Here is a 16,711-nt window from a genome sequence, read left to right on the forward strand (position 1 = left end):
TTTTCTAAAAATGCCCTTTACTTTCACCATAAAGCTTGGTGGTTAAGCTCATGTGCTTGGGTCACGTATTACTTACTGACTTATTGGCTGTGTGGTCTCTGGTGAGTTACAAAGTCTCTCTGTGCCTCAGTTTCTCCATATGTAAAATAACAGTTCCAACCTCCGTGGAAGGAGGTTGTACAAGGTATCTGATAAGGTGCGCAAAGTATCTGACGCTGTTCTTGGCAGTGGTAAGCCAGATGGAATTTAGCTACCCACACTATTCCCACTGCCGTCAGCGTAGCTGCCGGAGCAGCCCTTCCGAGCTGCAGACTCAGAAACCGGAAAACCCACACAGTGTGCTCAGTGAGATGAAACAGGGGCTGGGGGTACAATTCCATGACTGGACTTTGGGACATCCCATCAGATGGCTCTGAGCTTCAGTGATATTAGCTAATTTGTCCCAGTTCAACCCTAAACAGAAAAACCTAGAGGCTTGGTGAGGTCGCCCAAGATATCCTGGCATGTGGGAGGCTGCTGCCCAAGGGGACGCAGTGCCCCACACCACTTGAGGCTCTCTCGAGACCAATGATTCTTCCAATTCAGAGGTCGCAGACACACTTGAGAATCTGAGGAAAGCTACAGACGTTTTGCCTAGAAAAGTACGTGTGTGTGTATGCATACAAAACTGTACCCATGTTTACAGGGAAATCTTGAACCCCAGAAGCCTGTTTAAAAACCCAGGCTCTAAACTTCAAGGTTCAGTGGCTGGGACCGAATGCTCCCACAGCAATTGGAATAGAAGGTCCTCTGATCTTGGCCAGATAAACAGTCCTGGGAGCTGACTGCCGCATCCTAGTCACTGCAAATATATGCATCCAGGGGATTCCCAGCAGCACTGAGTCAGAACAGGACACAAACCTGGTGGCTCAGGAAGCTACTGTAGGGCAAGGCCCAAAAGCCTTGCCGATAAGCAGCTGGGGAGTTCCAGACCCAGGGCAACTGCCTTCCAGATAAGATTCTTGCTCTGCCAACAGAGAAGAGGAATCTTAGGAGAGGTGCTAGAGGCAGGCCAGGCCATGAGAGGGAATTCAAAGGAGCTGGAAACCCTCCAAATTCCCAGGACTACTAGGACTTGGACAGAGTACTAAAGGCTGGAGATTCTGCCCTAATGCAAGAGGATGGAGCTGGAAAGGGGTAGGCGAGGTGGGGGCAAGGGAGGTGGGTGGACCACGGATCAGAAGCTGTTAGAAAATGTTTGGATACCATAAAAATATGAACACTAACCCAAGGTGGCCACACTTCCAGGCAGGCCATTCTGTGTTGCATGAACTGCATTTTTCTTACAACTGGAACGGACCTGCACCATCTCTCCTCATCAGATCACTGGGCTGTACTTGTTTCTATGCGCTGGGTTTTGCCTGCTTTTGCTCCTGTATCACAGTATTAAAATTCCCCAAATGCGCCCTAGTCTTTATGAAAATACCTTTATAACAAACCATTGGTGGACAGGAAAGTTGGCATCATGACTAGGTTTGCTAATAACTCCTGTGAATGATTCCATCTGCTTAAGTAGATGGCTGAAGAAACCCATTCTCTTTTAAGCCACCAGAAGTAAATTGTCTTTCTTTTGCTATAGAGAAACTATGTAAATGGAATCATGACTGAAATTGCAGAGTGATGTTATATAACTTCTGAAAAGGGCCATCCTGCCTCTTCTTCATGGGGCCCACATTCCTCTCCAATTTCATTTGGAATCTATTTCTTTTCCCTCTTCAAATGGAAATAAAGGTATTTAGGTAAACATTTGTGATGCTACAGTAGTGGTATGAACAATGTGACTACCCACCTGGTTTAGTTTCTTTTTCCAGCTCGCATCTCTTCAGATTTTCCACTGTTGACTAATCAATATGGAAATTCTAAGGAACCAGAAGAAAAACAAAAATTAGAGCCAGACATACTCTAGGGTTGTAAACTGAAACAGTCTTTTAGGAATACAAGTTAACAACATCTACTAACATATTAACTGCACATATCCTTTGGATCAGTCAGATACCTAGGAATTTATACTATAAGTATGCTCACATAAGTAAAAGAATGTTCAGTAAAACATATTGTGTAAAAGTAAAAAAAAAATAGGAGAGGAAACAACTTAAATGTCTGTTAATAGGAAAAGAGTTAAATTATGGTGTATCAATATGATGAGAAACTACATAGCCGTTAAAAAGAATGAGGGAGATTTTGTCATACTGACATGGGAAAATGTACATGCTCTGTTGTTAAAAAGTAGTGTAAAATTGTATATATTATTGCTTTTTTTAAAAAAATGACCATGATTGTTTATGCTTAGAAAAATGTACACCGTTTGTGTATATACAAAATTTTTGAATCCACATAGAAAAAGGCAAACAGCAAACTATGAACAGAGGCTCTCTTTGGGACTCAGAAAAAGGAATGAAAGACTTTCACTTTTTACATTAACTACTTCTGTTTTAGTTGAAAACTTTTACAGAGGCATACATAACTTCCATATAATCATTATACATGCTATCTAAAATTCTAAAATATCAAGAGTAGGGGCAGGGCTTTCCTAGTGGTGCAGTGGTCAAGAATCATCCTGCCAGTGCAGGGGACACAGGTTTGAGCCCTGGTCCGGGAAGATCCCACATGCCATGGAGCAACTAAGCCCATGCGCCACAAGTACTGAGCCTGCGCTCTAGAGCCCGCGAGCCACAAGTACTGAAGCCTGCATGCCTAGAGCCCGTGCTCCGCAACAAGAGAAGCCACTGCAGTGAGAAGCCCGCACACCGCAACGAAGAGTAGCTCCTGCTCACTTGCAACTAGAGAAAGCCAGCGCGCAGCAAGGAAGACCCAACGCAGCCAAAAATAAATAAAATAAATAAATTAACTAAAAAAAAAAAAAAAAAGAGTGGGGGCAAAAGACATTTTCAGACAAAAACTGACTGAGCAAGTTTACCATTGACAAACTCCAAAAACATTCTCCAACAGAAGAGAAATTGAACACAGAAAATAAGTGAGATTTTAGAATCAACAGTGAGCAAAATTAGTAAGTATATTGGTAAATTTAAAGAAGTACTGATTGAGTGAAACAGAGCTAAATGAGGAGGTAAAAAGTATTTGATAATATTGACAATATTACATGTTTGACAATAATAACATTGAAGATGGAAGAGAAATTAGAGTTAAATGTTGTAAGGTTTTTGATTATTCAGGGCAAACACAGAAATACTGTTTAATTTTAGATAATATATCCATGATGCATATAGAAATTCTAAAGGTAAAAGCAACAAAATATAGAAATAGAATGCATAAGTTGCAAACCAGTTAGCATGCTCCTGGGTAGAAAAGCCTAATTATCCAAAAATGCCATCCTTCTCAAGTGACTACATAATTCTAATTAAATTCCAATAAGAATTACCAATAGATTTTTTTGGATGGGTGAATAAAAAAAATCACTTTAGAGTTCATATGGAATAATAAGTACTCAAGAAAATTAGCCAAGAAATAGTAAAGATAATTATAAAAAATAAATAGGGGATCTGTCTTACAAGAAAAGCTTACTATAAAGACATTATAATAAAAAGATACAGTATTAACATAAGAATAGACAAATAAGCTGTGGATTCGAATAGCAAGTTCAGAAACAGATACAATAAAGGAAATTATTTATGACAAAGATGGGTTTCAACACAAAATAGAAAAGATGGCTAATTTAATAAATGGTGCTGGCCATCTAGAAAAAGGCTTGATCACTACCTCTTGCTATGTATAAACATAAATTCCAAAGGGATTAAACATTCAGGATTAAATTAATTAAAACCATAAAAGTATTAGAAAAACATTTAGGAAAATATTTATGTAACTTTGAGGTAGGGAAGTTATTCTAAACAAGGCAAGAAATCCAGACACTATGAAGAAAAATACAGAAACAAATTAATAAACATATAATAGATTAGGAAAAATATTTGTAACACATATGGAATCCTTAATACATAAACACATAAAGAGCTCCTACTACTTGCTGAGAAAAAGGCAAAAAATTCATAAGAAAAATGTGCAAAGGAAATTCATAGAAGAGGAAAATGAAATGGTCAATTAACATGAAACAATGTTGAGTTTCACTAGCAGTAAAGAATATACAAAAATAAAACACCATTTTCCCATCAGCTTGGTCAGAAATAAAACAATAGAGATGGAAGGAAGGAGAGATGGAGGAAAGAAGAGAGAATATCTAATACTGGTAAAGACTTAGGGAAATGGAAGTACTCACATATTGCTGGGGAGAATGCAAATTATAAGAACTCTTTGTAAAGTAGGACAGTTTTATCTATTAAAATGTCAAGTACGTATACCCTTTAACCCAGCAATACTATTTTTGAAAATATAATCTATAAAAACAAAAGGACCAGTGAAGAAAGATATGTACATATAGATATTTAACGCAACAATAGTTTTCGTAAAAAAAATGGTAATAACTCGAGTATCTGCCAAAGGAGAAATGGTTGAATATACTGTGGTACCTCTAGAGATCTACAGCCCTGAAGTTATTTAAGAGTGAATCAAATTTGTACCTACCCATGATGTATTATTTAGTGGGAAAAATAAACGGCAAAATAATAAAGTACAATTCCACTTGTGACAAAACATAAAAACCACATACATACACAAAGCATCCATTCACGTAGGAGCCTGGAGAAAGGTATGGAAAGATATACACCAAACTGATTACAGTGGTTATCTCAGAAGGATGGAAATGGGGAGCAGGGAGAGGGGAGAGATTACAAACTTTTTCTTTATACATCTTCAAATTGTCTAGCTACAACAAGCATATGCATCACTTTAGGGAAAACTAATGAAGAAAACAAAAACAACAACAAACTAATGAGAGCAGAGAAAGCATGCTGGTAAACTGAGTCACACACTACCCATTTATCTACATGGGACAGTTAACTGCACTTACTGTCACTTTCTCTTTTGGTCAAATAGAACAGGTCTTCCAACCTATCATTTTAATAGCTGGAAGACACATTTTTTAAAAAAGCTTCATGAAAGGGAAAAAAGAGTGCACTTTATTTCCTAAGCATTTATGTCACTTTTTAAGGGAATTTTTTTTTTTTTTACTTAAATAAAAATGCTCCCCTTTAAAAATCCAAAAGCAAGCCTAAAGCTTTGGCTTGAAACTGCCCTGCTTAGGTGGTGTGTGGGCCGCTCCTGCACTGTTGACTGCTTTTCGTGGCTCTGTGCCCATAATTGCCTTTCTCCCCAAACCCAATTAAATATACACCCGGGCATCTATGTTTGCCGGGAACCAAAGCCCAGTAAACCGCAGCATCGCTGCTCACAAGGCTCTCTTGGCCTCCAAGCAGATGCTCTGGCTTCTATATCAAATGGGTCCTGGAATCCAGAGACGTGAAATGGATTGTTTTGTAACCCATTCTGTTGGAAGGAGAAAGGAAGGAAGTGGTTTATCCCAGTGGATGAAATGAAAGAGAAAAGAGGAACAGCATTCACAACAAGCTCTTGAAGGAGAGCCACCTATGCTGAATCTGCCATTTCAGGGTTGCCTGGAAGGTACACTCTGCCCTTTCCTGGTGGCATGCTTCACTTTCAACTCTTATTTCACTGATAAGAAATCTTTCATTGAAATAATAATGATAGCTCATATGTCTACAGCACTTCATATTTTACAAAGCAGTTTAGGATACTTATTCGATCTTCACAATGACCCTGGGATCAGATCAGCATCATTCCCATTGACAGATGAAAATGAGGCCCAGAGAAGTTAAGGATCCTTTAAGGTCACACAGCAAGTTGGTAACAGAGCAGCAGTACAAACTGAGGTCTCCAAACCCAAGTCCAGCGGGGAGCTCACATTTGAAATCAGAAAGGGGAACTATAGGCAAGCCAATGAATAGACATTGGCCCTTGGGAGTAAGAGATTTTTCCTGCCCCTTATGAAAAAATTACAGACTAGGAGGACTATTCTATGCCAACTCAGAGAGAAATTTTGCTCATATACTGGTATACAGCTGCTGAATAAGGGAAGGAAAATCCCCTGCATCACCAGGCCCCTCCATCATTTTCCTAACCCTCCCCCGATCCTAACCTTCACCCTCTTCTCTCTCCCTTTCCCCTCTAGGCTTTAGCCACACTGCCTCCTTTCACTTTCCCCAACATTCCACAGGCTTTCCCGCCTTGCGCCTTTCACCTGTGTACCTCTCCCTACCTGGAGTATTCCTTCCCACCCCCAGCACCCTCTGCCCCAACTCCTAGGCATAACTGACTCCTTATCTTGGTTGAAACACCAGCTCTTCAGGCAAACCTGCCCCAACTACACTCTCCTCCGCATCCATCACTCATGCTGTTTATTTCATAACACCACCATCAGTCCATGTAAGCTTCACGTGAGGAAGGACCATGCCTGTTCTATGTAGCACTGTCCACCTACCACCTTGCCCAGTGCCTAGCAGATATGAGGTGCTCAATAAACACGGGCTGAATACATGAAAGATTTACTGAAGTGAACCGAAGTCCCAGCTTAATAGCTACTCTCTCAGGCCTTCCACAGCACCGTCCCTCTCTTGGGGCACATAATCACACGTGTTAAGAGTCACCGAGTCCTTTTTTCCTATCAGGCTGTGAGCTACTTATAAGTCTTACTTACCTTGGTGTTGCCCATAGCACCTCGCATAATACCGAAAACACAAAGGGCTCTTTACAATGGGTGAATTCACACATACGTACAGGAAAGTACAAAGGAAAGCCAGGGCCCCTAACCAAGCGCAGATAGTGGTTTCTTCCCCCGCGGGGACCGCAACACAGAACACGAGCACCTCTGAGATACGCAAACAGGGACTCTGCCTAGGGAGAAATTAAAACGAGCTAAACTCCAGATGCAGCCAGTGTGCGGGTGAGGGGATGCGGGCATAAGCATGGACTGCTGATGGGAGCTTATATAGGCTGACACTTTCCAGTGGCAAACCGGGAACGTGTATCAGAGATCTAAAAACGGTCATGCCCTTTGACCTCGCCATGCCTTATTTGAAAATCAGAGAAGTGAAATCACTGGGTGATGATTTAAGTATGTTTTTCTGTACTACCTCGCTTTTCCTTCCATGAACATGTTCCAATTTTGTAAACTGAAAAAAAAAAAGCCACAATATGTTATAAAAACAAACCAACAGAAAACTTAGTGGTGATTTTAGACGACAGAATCACGCATCCCTAGAATTCCTTACTGAACATGGGATAGCAGATTCCGGGTCCTCTAAGGTGGGGCTGCTGCATTTTGTGATGAACTCCCTTCTTTCCTCTGAAGCCGAGGGGGATAGGAAGGTGCTGGGGGTGAATGCTTCGGCGGGAGCGGCTCTCATTTCCCCTTAACGCGAGTGCTGGTAAAGCTCTGGGCGTCAGGAGATGGAGGGGAGCGTGGGGGTAATCAACCCAGCTCAAGACCACGACCTCCGTCCACGTGCTGCTGATCCACTCTAATTATTCACTCACCCACCTGTCCTCGCGATGCCCTGAGAACTGCACCAGGCCAGAGGCTGTCTCTTAATCAGCCTGTTCCTCTAGCCTCGTCTCCGGTACCCATCAGCCCTCAGCAGGTTTACTGAACATCAGAAACCACAGCCATAAAGTACTAAACATAATTACTGACCTAGCTCCCTGGGACATAAGAACGCATTAGCAACCAAATACTTCATTTCTTTAGTGCCTTGAAGGTCCATTATTCAGTTCGGAAAAGCCAAGTTGAAGACCAGCAATTTCTTGGAAGATTAGAGACTTTTCAAGTTAGGAAATGCTGGCCTCCTCCGGTCAGAGCGGATGTGTCTTCATCTGTGATTCGGAATGGCTCAGCACGGCAGCTGACTGCAACTTCCAAAGAAACCACTCTTTGAAGGGGCAGTTTTCAAAGTTTTCATGAGGCATTTCTGAAAGATTTCCAGGAGGTAGTGAGCTCAGCCTTGGGTCGTGATTAATGACTTGTTTTCAAGAACCTTAGATTTTCCACGTCTGTCTCCACTTAGGAATCACTTCTGGCCCCTCGTGAAAGCACTCAGCAGAGTGAACTGGGTGAGCTCAGCTGCTTGTCACACTCAGAAAGTAACACCTGCCACCACCTTTTTCCTTCAGCGGCTGGGCCAGGGACCTTGGGTCCCAAGAGAACAGCGCCCACTTCAGCTTCTGGCCTCATCACTTAAGTGGGTGACAGGAAACACTGCTGAGGTTTGGATGAAAGAGCCAGCATGGCAGCTCCAGGGCCCAGTAGGGGATGGGGGGGTCGAAACTGAGGAGTTCAGAGATAACTTCAGGCTCCTCACGCAAATGCCATCCTGCGACTGAGGGGGCAGGTGCCTGTGACGTCAGCTGACTTTCTCTTTCTGGAAACCATAACGCAGCTAATCCTGAGCATGTATTTTTGGACCAACCAAGTGCATTACGAGCTTTATCCTGCTTTGTCCTCAGGGCGCCTGTCTGAGGTAGGTATAATTGTGACCTCCCACTTTTCAGAAGAGGAGCACGCTGTGTGAGGGGGGTCATCTGTCTGAGATGGCTCAACTTCTCCTCGAACCCTAGACTGTCTAGAGTGACAGGGGCTGGGGACACCAACCAGCCCGGGGGCCACAAATGCAAGTGCCCACAGGGGCCAAAGACCAGGCAGGAAACTAGAGAGCGCGACAGACTGGATAAGCATTCGAATTTAAACATAAATAAAAACCCAAACCAGGTACCTTCCTTCCAGAATATCACCTCCTCACCACCACCTTAGGAAGAGGGACGACTTTTTTAATCAGCCAAAGTTTTGAGATTCTGGGGCTCCAGATCCTGGGTGAGGCCGGGACAGAGGCCCGGGCCCTCCTGCTGCCCACGCCCAGGGGTGCTGCCCTGGCAGCAACAGCCCACTTTCAAAGGGCTTAGCTGCTGGAGAAGTTATGCTTCAGCTCTCAGATATGCTGAGGGGCTGCACGAACCCTCCAGTTAACCGCGATCTTAATCCAAACAAATCGTTTTAAATACTGCATCTTCCTGAGGGCTAGGGTCTCTGATGGCCTTAAAGAGAAAAAAAATCCCTTAAGTTGCCAAGATCTGGACACTTGGAAACTCAGAGGCCAAGATTTGACAACTTCTTTTCCTCTTCTTTGTACTTTGGCTCTGGTACCCTTTCCCTGCAGCAGTGCAGGCTGTGTCTCGGTGAGATGGAGGAGGGAGGGAGGCAAAAAAGGAGATTTCCCCTCCTTTTCTGCCTCTCTTTTGCCAAGTTAGGGAGAAGGACAGTTGGCTTTAAGTTAAAATTGATGTGTCTTCTCTGTACCTATGCGCCAAGTTCTCTACCAGGCAAGGAGGTACAGTGACAGAGGAGACGGTGCATGTGGTCTAGTGGAAGCAGTGAACTGACGTCACGCCAATAACCATGTAAGCACAGCGCAGGTATGACACTCCCTGGTGGTCTAGTGGTTAGGATTCGGTGCTCTCACAGCTCAGGTGAACACTAGGAAGGAGTTCGCAATAATATGGGAACGTATAGTGGAGATTTACCCTGTTGGTGGAGTTAGGGAATGATGATACTGACCACCTGGTGTTATGTGAAAGGATGAGCGTAACATGGGGCCTGGCCCTTAGCAGGTGCTCAGCACGGTTCATTCTTTTTTCTCCTCCCTCCCCAGTGTGCGTGCACACCACACTGAGATTTTCTCCTTCAGAAACACAAAACCTGACAACACTTTCAACTCAGAAGTAACTTAATATTGCCTGTTTTATGACATCTTTTAATTCTCCTAGAGGCACCAGTATTCACCCATTCCAGGATCCTGAAAACTAAGGGCATTTTGTTCCTCAAGCCCTAAGGGGTCTCCTCAAAGGGGAAGGAGATTTCAGTGGTTCACTTCAAACGGAACTTGGGAACAGAGCTGACCCTTGAACAACACAGGGGTGAGGGGCACCAATCCACCGTGCAGTCGACAATCCGAGTGTAACCTTTATAGTCGGCCACCTAGATCGTGGGTCCGCATCCATGGATTTATCCATGGATTTAACCGACCGCAGATCATGTAGTTCTGTAGCATGTATTCATTGGAAAATATCCACAGAACAGCAGACCCTCGCAGGTTAAAGCCAGGTTGTTCAAGGGTCAACTGTAAAGCGATCATCTAGTTTCACCCCTCATTTAGGTACAAATGAGGAAACTGAGGCCCGGAGAGTGAAACACTTGCCCAGGCTTCCACGGTTTCCTTGGGTGGCCCTTCTATTATGTGGTGGCTCTTGTTTTTTTTTAAAGCCGAAGGCTCTCTTCTTTAACTGTGATTTTTTTCAACTATTTTTACCTGCCAGGAGGCTAGATGGAGCACACACAGCACCTGCAAGCCTTGTATCTCAAGCCACCTGAGAACCCTCAGCCCGGCACCCACTGGTACCGCCCCCCTCCCTTCCTCTCTGCACAGAGTGGCTCCCTCCGTTTAAAATCCCGAACACAGAAGCCAACAAATAAAACGCCCAAAGACTTACACGTTCTGTTTATTTTCTAGGAATAAACAGCACATTTTTTAAAGGAAGCAATAAAAAGATCACAAAGCCAAAGTTAAAGATCTCGATCTTGGAGTTTCCTATGCAGCCACTGAGGCATCAGGGCACAAGTGCTGAGGTAACTTCATGAAATCTAATTGTATCTGTATCTTAAATTTAAAATGTCGATGTTACATTGAAGAGGGGAAGATTATAGGGAATTTTCATTTGCAGAGATATTTCTCTCTACAATGTTTAAGATTTTTTTGTACCACCTTGGTAATCAGAAAAACAAATTAATAAAGATTTTCCAAACACCAATTTCTAAGGGAGGATTTATTTCCTCACTTATATTTGGGGCAAGGAGCTGCTTTCGAAGTTCTAGGTACTCTGTCAAAGTTCTTTGGGTAACAAAGTGAAACAGCATTTGACTGGAGCCCATCTGCGAGCCTTGAGGCTCAGACTCTAGCCCTAGGCAGTTTCAGACAAAGCCATTAATTTCAAAGCAATAAATCATAATATAAAAAAATAGACACTCTGTGACCAACAGGCTAGAAAGCAAGCTCTCCAGAGAGCCCTACCTCCAAGTCTGCTTCTCCCTGGGGGTGGCGACAGAGAAGGAAGTTCTACTTACAAGAGCAGAGAGTTCCTTCAAAGTCCAGTGGTCCTCAGTCAGAAGGGAAGGTCGAATTTAAGAAGCCAGCATTCAGAACGCCTCCCTTCCGAGGGTAAGCAAGATTAGCAGAGCGGGCCAGGGGTGCAGGCAGGATCTCTCGTGCCCTCTCTCTCTCTCTCTCCCTCTCTCCGCGTCTCCTAAATGAAATGCACTTCAAGGTTTTAGTGGGTGTTTCCCACGTCTCGGGCCAAGTAAGTCCCCATTTGTTGTAACCCAATGCTCAGCCTGATGATGTCAACCACTCAGCTCCCTTGCTCAGTTTCCACCTCTCCGTCCACAGGAGAGATCCATTTCCTTTGGACAATGAGCTGCGGGGGCTGTAACTGCATCCCGGGCCGGCACATTTGCCTAACATCCTTCCTTCCATTTTCAACGCTGCAGCCTTAGTGACAAAAGGCTTCCTATCCACTCCCTGGGCCAGGGCTCCCAGCATAAATCCCTTTGCCTCTTAGTCACTGCTGACCGTGGGCTTACCTAGTTTGCCGTGCTGTGGTCTAATTCACTTCTTTGGTGTATGAGCCACTAGTTAGGGTGGGGACCTGCACCCCAACTCCGTCCCTCCCCCCAACTCCTTCTTCCTTCTCAATTTTCCAAGTTGTCGAATTTCTCCCTAAAGTTTCCTAGGTGCATGCTGGACAGAGTGCATGAGTCTGTCCTTCACTGGGGGAGATGCCACGTGCCCACTCTAAAGGCTCAGAGAGAGCACTAGTCTGTTGCCTGGGGAACTGGGTTCCGGTCCTGGTCACACTCTGAACTGAATGAATGACCTCAAGCAAGTCATCTCTCTCTCTGGACCTCAGCTTCCCCATCAATGAAATGAGGGCTTTGGTGTCTTCCACTTCTAAAATTCAGTGACGGAGAAGCTTATCAACAAATGCAACATAAGGAAGTTTACTATAAGCTGGCCACTTCTAAAATTCAGTGACAGATGAGCTTGTCAACAAATGCAACATAAGGAAGTTTACTACAAGCTGGCTGACCACACGCTTGAGGGAGGGAGGAACCCTGGAGGGGTCCAAGGCCTCTGCTCAAGATGCCTGGCTCCGCTCAGCCTCTTTCAACCCCCTTTCTGGTAGAGCTGAACTGTTTCTCTGGGAGAAAAACCCCAAGAATTCACTGAACAAGTCCTGGGGACATGGAAAGAGGCAGCATAAACTACTAGGTAAGACAAAGCAGCAAGAGAATTTAACTGTCCTAAGGGACTAACATGGAACAGCAGTGGTTACTAGAGATAATAATTAATCTCTTGCATTTGTGGAGTACTTGATAGGAAAGACAAAGCCTCTCTGCTTTGGTGTATAGTGGGAAGCAATGTGATATGTCTAGTGATTATGAGCATCAATTTGGGAGCCAGGGATCTGAATCCTATGTGACTTAACTCCTCTGAACTTTTTCTTTCTTTTTTAATGCGACACTAGGGCCTCCATTTTAGGACAGTGAGAATGAAATAACACATGTAAGGGAACTGAAAGTATTTGGCACGTGAGTGATGATAGATGGCGGCTCTTACTGTTGTACCTAATCTCCTTGGATTCTCATTTGAGGAGAATCAGGTCCCCAGGGAACTGCATTATTAATCTCCTTTTCCTGAATAGGAAAACGAAACAGAGAGAAGATAAGTGACATGCCCGAGGTCACACAGCTCAAGACGAAAAGGCCAGACTTGGAAACTGAGTCTTTTAACTCCTGCTGAGGCCAACGTGCCCACAACTGCCAGTGCTACTTTCCAAGATGGTTAATCCACCGAGCCTGGGCCCTTAGTTCTACACGGGATCATCTCCACTTTGAAAAACGGGCTAAACTTCTTAAAACCAGTGGGGAAGGAGTTTTCCTGGGTTCAACCAGGCCTGAGATGGGGAAAGGTAGTCAATCTGTTAGCTAATAGGAAACACTTCTGGCTACTAGGTAAGAGGGGTGCTTACCTGCTTTTCTACCAAAATACTGTGTGGCCTGAAACAAGTCTGGGTTTCAACCGCCCCTCCCCCCAATGGTGCAGATCTGATTTGCTTTAAAGCTACTTGGGACTACAGCTCTATTGGGAAAGAAGCTATTTATAGGTGGGAGGAAGGTTATGGTAGTTTGTAACTTAACAAGAATTTTAATTAGTTCTCAGAAAACTTGGATGTTAATCAGACAAGGTCCAAGCAAATAGGCTATATATTAGGAGGGAGTGTGCCATGCTGAAGGCTTTCCCACAAGTTGGTCTGAGACTGTAGTGGAATAAAAAGAACACCAGTCTGATCACCCATGGAGAGCAGCAGTCAGCAGCCTGAAGAGACCTGTCCCTGGACCTTCTACCTGTGTGGGACCTTGGGCAAGTTAACTTCTTTGTGCCTTGGTTTCCCAATGTAAAATGAGAGTAACAACCGCATTTACTCTTCAAGGTTCTTGTGTGGCTTAAGTGCCTGGCACAGACTACAAGTTCAAAAATACTTGTAAAATCAGCTGGCACATCCTAGAGAAAAGACATTATTTTCTAATTCTGACTCATTGTCACCACCCTCTGCCCGGAGGATGACGTGACAATGAATAAGGTCAAGAATGTCGGGAAGCCAGAGAAGGGCCCCGTGTTTCTCTAGAACGTCAGGATGAGTAGGGAACAAAGCCTCGGAGCGCTGTCAGGCGTGTTCTTGTGTGCTCCCAGTGACACTCAGCGTTGGGGGCCTGGAGGTGGGGCATTGCTTGGCTGGGCCTTTATTCCAGAAGTATGAGTGGGCGTGAGGAAATGAAGCCCGTGTCCTGACAGGTCAGCCTACTGACATCACCCTCAGTGCTCTGAAGCACGTTTTGTTACTTGAACAAAAATACTAGTAAGGAGCCCATTCATAAAAACAAAGATAGCGTTTTCCTCGACAACATGTATTTTGTAACACTTGCCCTGTAGACTGAAGAACTGTCCATCCGTGACAGAAGCCACGAAGAGAGAACTGTGACAACACCAGCACACTCACTTTCTCCACTACTGACCACGGCAGATGATACACTCTATGGACTGGGGCCACGCTCTGTGCTGTAAACCCCACTGGATGGCATCCTTACCCGAAGCAGCTACAGGAAGTGTTACTCACGGTCTCATCCTACAGTTGTGAAAACCCATGCGTGCAGAGGCTGACTGGCCTTCTCAGAGGGTCCCTGGAGTAAGTGACAGAGTCTGTGCTCCAAGCCAGGCTGCCTGGGGCCAGGCCTGTCCCCTTAAGTCCCTTACTCTACTGCCTTTTAAATGTTTCCCTGCAGGAAACTTGGCAGATCTTCACAGTCAGCAAGATTGGCTCCATTTGAGGATAAAGGAAACTCTGGCAGCTTCAGCGTGCAGGGCTGGTCTGAAGGGCTCACACAGCCCCTTTGCCCCAAAGCTGCCTTTAACTCCCACCCCCTCATTCCCAGTCCGGAGGGGCTCTCTCCCTCTGAATTTCCTTAGTACTTTATCTGTTTCTCTTAAGAAACTTACCTTTTCTCCTTTGAGGCATATTTATTTCTGGACGGATCTTATTCTGCTGCTAGAATTTGAGCTTCTTAAGCAAAAGCTCCGTGTCTAATTTATGAGCATTCTGTACATATTATGAGACATTTATTAAAATAAGGAAATCCAAAAGTAACAAAAACTTGTACTGAATGTTTATCACATGCCAGATAATGTTCTAACTGCTCTATATAAATTACCTCATTTAATCTCGACAAGGATCCTATGAGGTAGGTATATTTAATTTTTCCACTTGACACAAGAGGAAATTCCAGACACGGATCACCTGAGTAACTTGTTCAGCTGGTAACTGATGGCTATCTGTTGAAAGGAGTATGTGAATGAATAAATTCTGGCCACCACTACCCACCCTCTAGTCCAAACAACTGCTGTAAAATACAATTAACTTTTCACCCTACCAAAGTCCAGTTTCAGGGCTTCCCTGGTGGCGCAGTGGTTGGGAGTCCGCCTGCCGATGCAGGGGACACGGGTTCGTGCCCTGGTCCGGGAGGGTCCCGCGTGCTGCGGAGCGGCTGGGCCCGTGGGCCATGGCCGCTGAGCCTGCGCGTCAGGAGCCTGTGCTCCGCAGCGGGAGGGGCCACAGCAGTGAGAGGCCCGCGTGCCGCAAAAAAAAAAAAAAAAAAAAGTCCAGTTTCAGCTGTCATGCCATTTCAAATGCACTTAATCCTTACGCCACACAGCTGGAAGGTCCCCATTTTTTCCAGACGAAATTAATTGAGAAACATATGGACTGAGACTTAATAAATCAAAGTAGATTTTGTTTTCTTTCCAATTAGAATCATACTTGCTTATTGTAAAAAAATAGGAAAATAGAAAAGAGCAGGAAAAAAGGGAGGAAGGTCATCCATCATTCTACCATCAGAAACAGCCCTGTTAACCTCCTGGGGTATGGACTCAGAAAGAACCGCACCTACACTCAAAACAATGTTTGAATTCAGAAACTTAAGTCATTTGGGGGTGGGGGAGGAGTCAACCCCACAAAAGACGACAACTGTTTGATACCTTTTTTTGGTTCTGGAGCACATCTGGCTGCCTTGTGTACAGGGTTTGATGTTCTGAGGCTCCACCTCCCGGTCCACCCCCCCCCCCCCCCCCCCCCGCTGCTGCTGATGCTGTGTGCCGGCTGCAGAGCTGGCAGGGGAAGAGAAGCACCTTGAAGGGGAGAATGCACCTTGAAAATGGGGAGGTTTGCAGGGTACCACACTGCCCCTCCCCTGCCTTTTTCAGCCTTCTTAATACCTGCTTCCCACCAGCAAGAGATAGGTTTCAGATTGGGGCAGTTATGGGAGAGATGGATCTCCACGCTTGAGTTAATTTTAAACAATCTTAAACTTGTTGATTTTTACAGCTGAAAAGAGCATGCTCATTGAGTCTCCTCATTTTTGAGATGGGGAATGCCAGGCCCCAGAAGGCAGGGGATTTCCTGCGGCTGCACAGCCTGGTGCTCTAACAGTAGGAAGCCCTTCTATTGGTTTGAGGCTCTCTCTGACCCTGCACTTGAAACATACATCTGATTGGCCCCACCCTCTTGTTTTGGTTAACTCCTCCTCGGCCATCAGATCCCAGATGAAACGTCACTTCCTTCTGGAGGCCTTCCCTCTGAGCCAAGTGAGCTCTCCTAGGTGTATGGGTCCCACGGCACCCTCCATCTCTCCTCTCATAACCCTTAACATACGTTATTGTAAGCTCCACAAGGTCGACAACGTGTCTCCCTCGTTCACTGATACAGAATAGGAAATTCAACAAATATTTTCTAAACACACACACATACCCTGGATAGTCCAGGCTTGGGTTAAAGCAACTGTTTTATGCTTTAAGAAAAAGTATCATGTTTTCTAAACTTCAAATCGGGATTTCCCTCTTGTTGAGTAGGATCATTAGAGAACAAAAGATTTCATTCCAAATAATTTCTAAAAGACAGAAACAGTTCATAGAAGCATGATGACAGATAGAAGATGAAGCTTAGAGCATAGGGGCAGGAAAGCACCACTGGAAATGTGGAAGCCCAGGGAGGCTCTGGGCCTGGGGACGGCAAGCATCAAGAGGATTTG

The 16,711-nt window shown here is 44.6% G+C and overlaps 1 protein-coding gene across 15 annotated transcripts in view; it reads right to left on the minus strand.

Moving 5' to 3' along the window:
• The window catches only part of PKIG (cAMP-dependent protein kinase inhibitor gamma), a 102,277-nt gene that overhangs the window by 26,223 nt on the left and 59,343 nt on the right, over nt 1–16,711 (minus strand). For 7 of the 15 annotated variants that reach the window (XM_027078245.1, XM_027078247.1, XM_027078246.1 and 4 more), the window contains one exon: nt 1,829–1,898. The gene's annotated coding sequence lies outside the window, so the exon portion shown is untranslated. Of the gene's footprint in view, nt 1–900; nt 1,007–1,828; nt 1,899–9,765; nt 9,777–11,137; nt 11,317–12,661; nt 12,765–16,711 lie in introns of those variants that run through there. The other 8 variants (XR_003427054.1, XM_027078242.1, XM_027078240.1 and 5 more) reach the window with 5 other exon arrangements.

Source organism: Aethalodelphis obliquidens, unplaced genomic scaffold (genome assembly GCF_003676395.1).
Source record: "Aethalodelphis obliquidens isolate GAN/ISIS:26980383/991018 unplaced genomic scaffold, ASM367639v1 scaffold42, whole genome shotgun sequence".
NCBI lineage: Eukaryota > Metazoa > Chordata > Mammalia > Artiodactyla > Delphinidae > Aethalodelphis > Aethalodelphis obliquidens.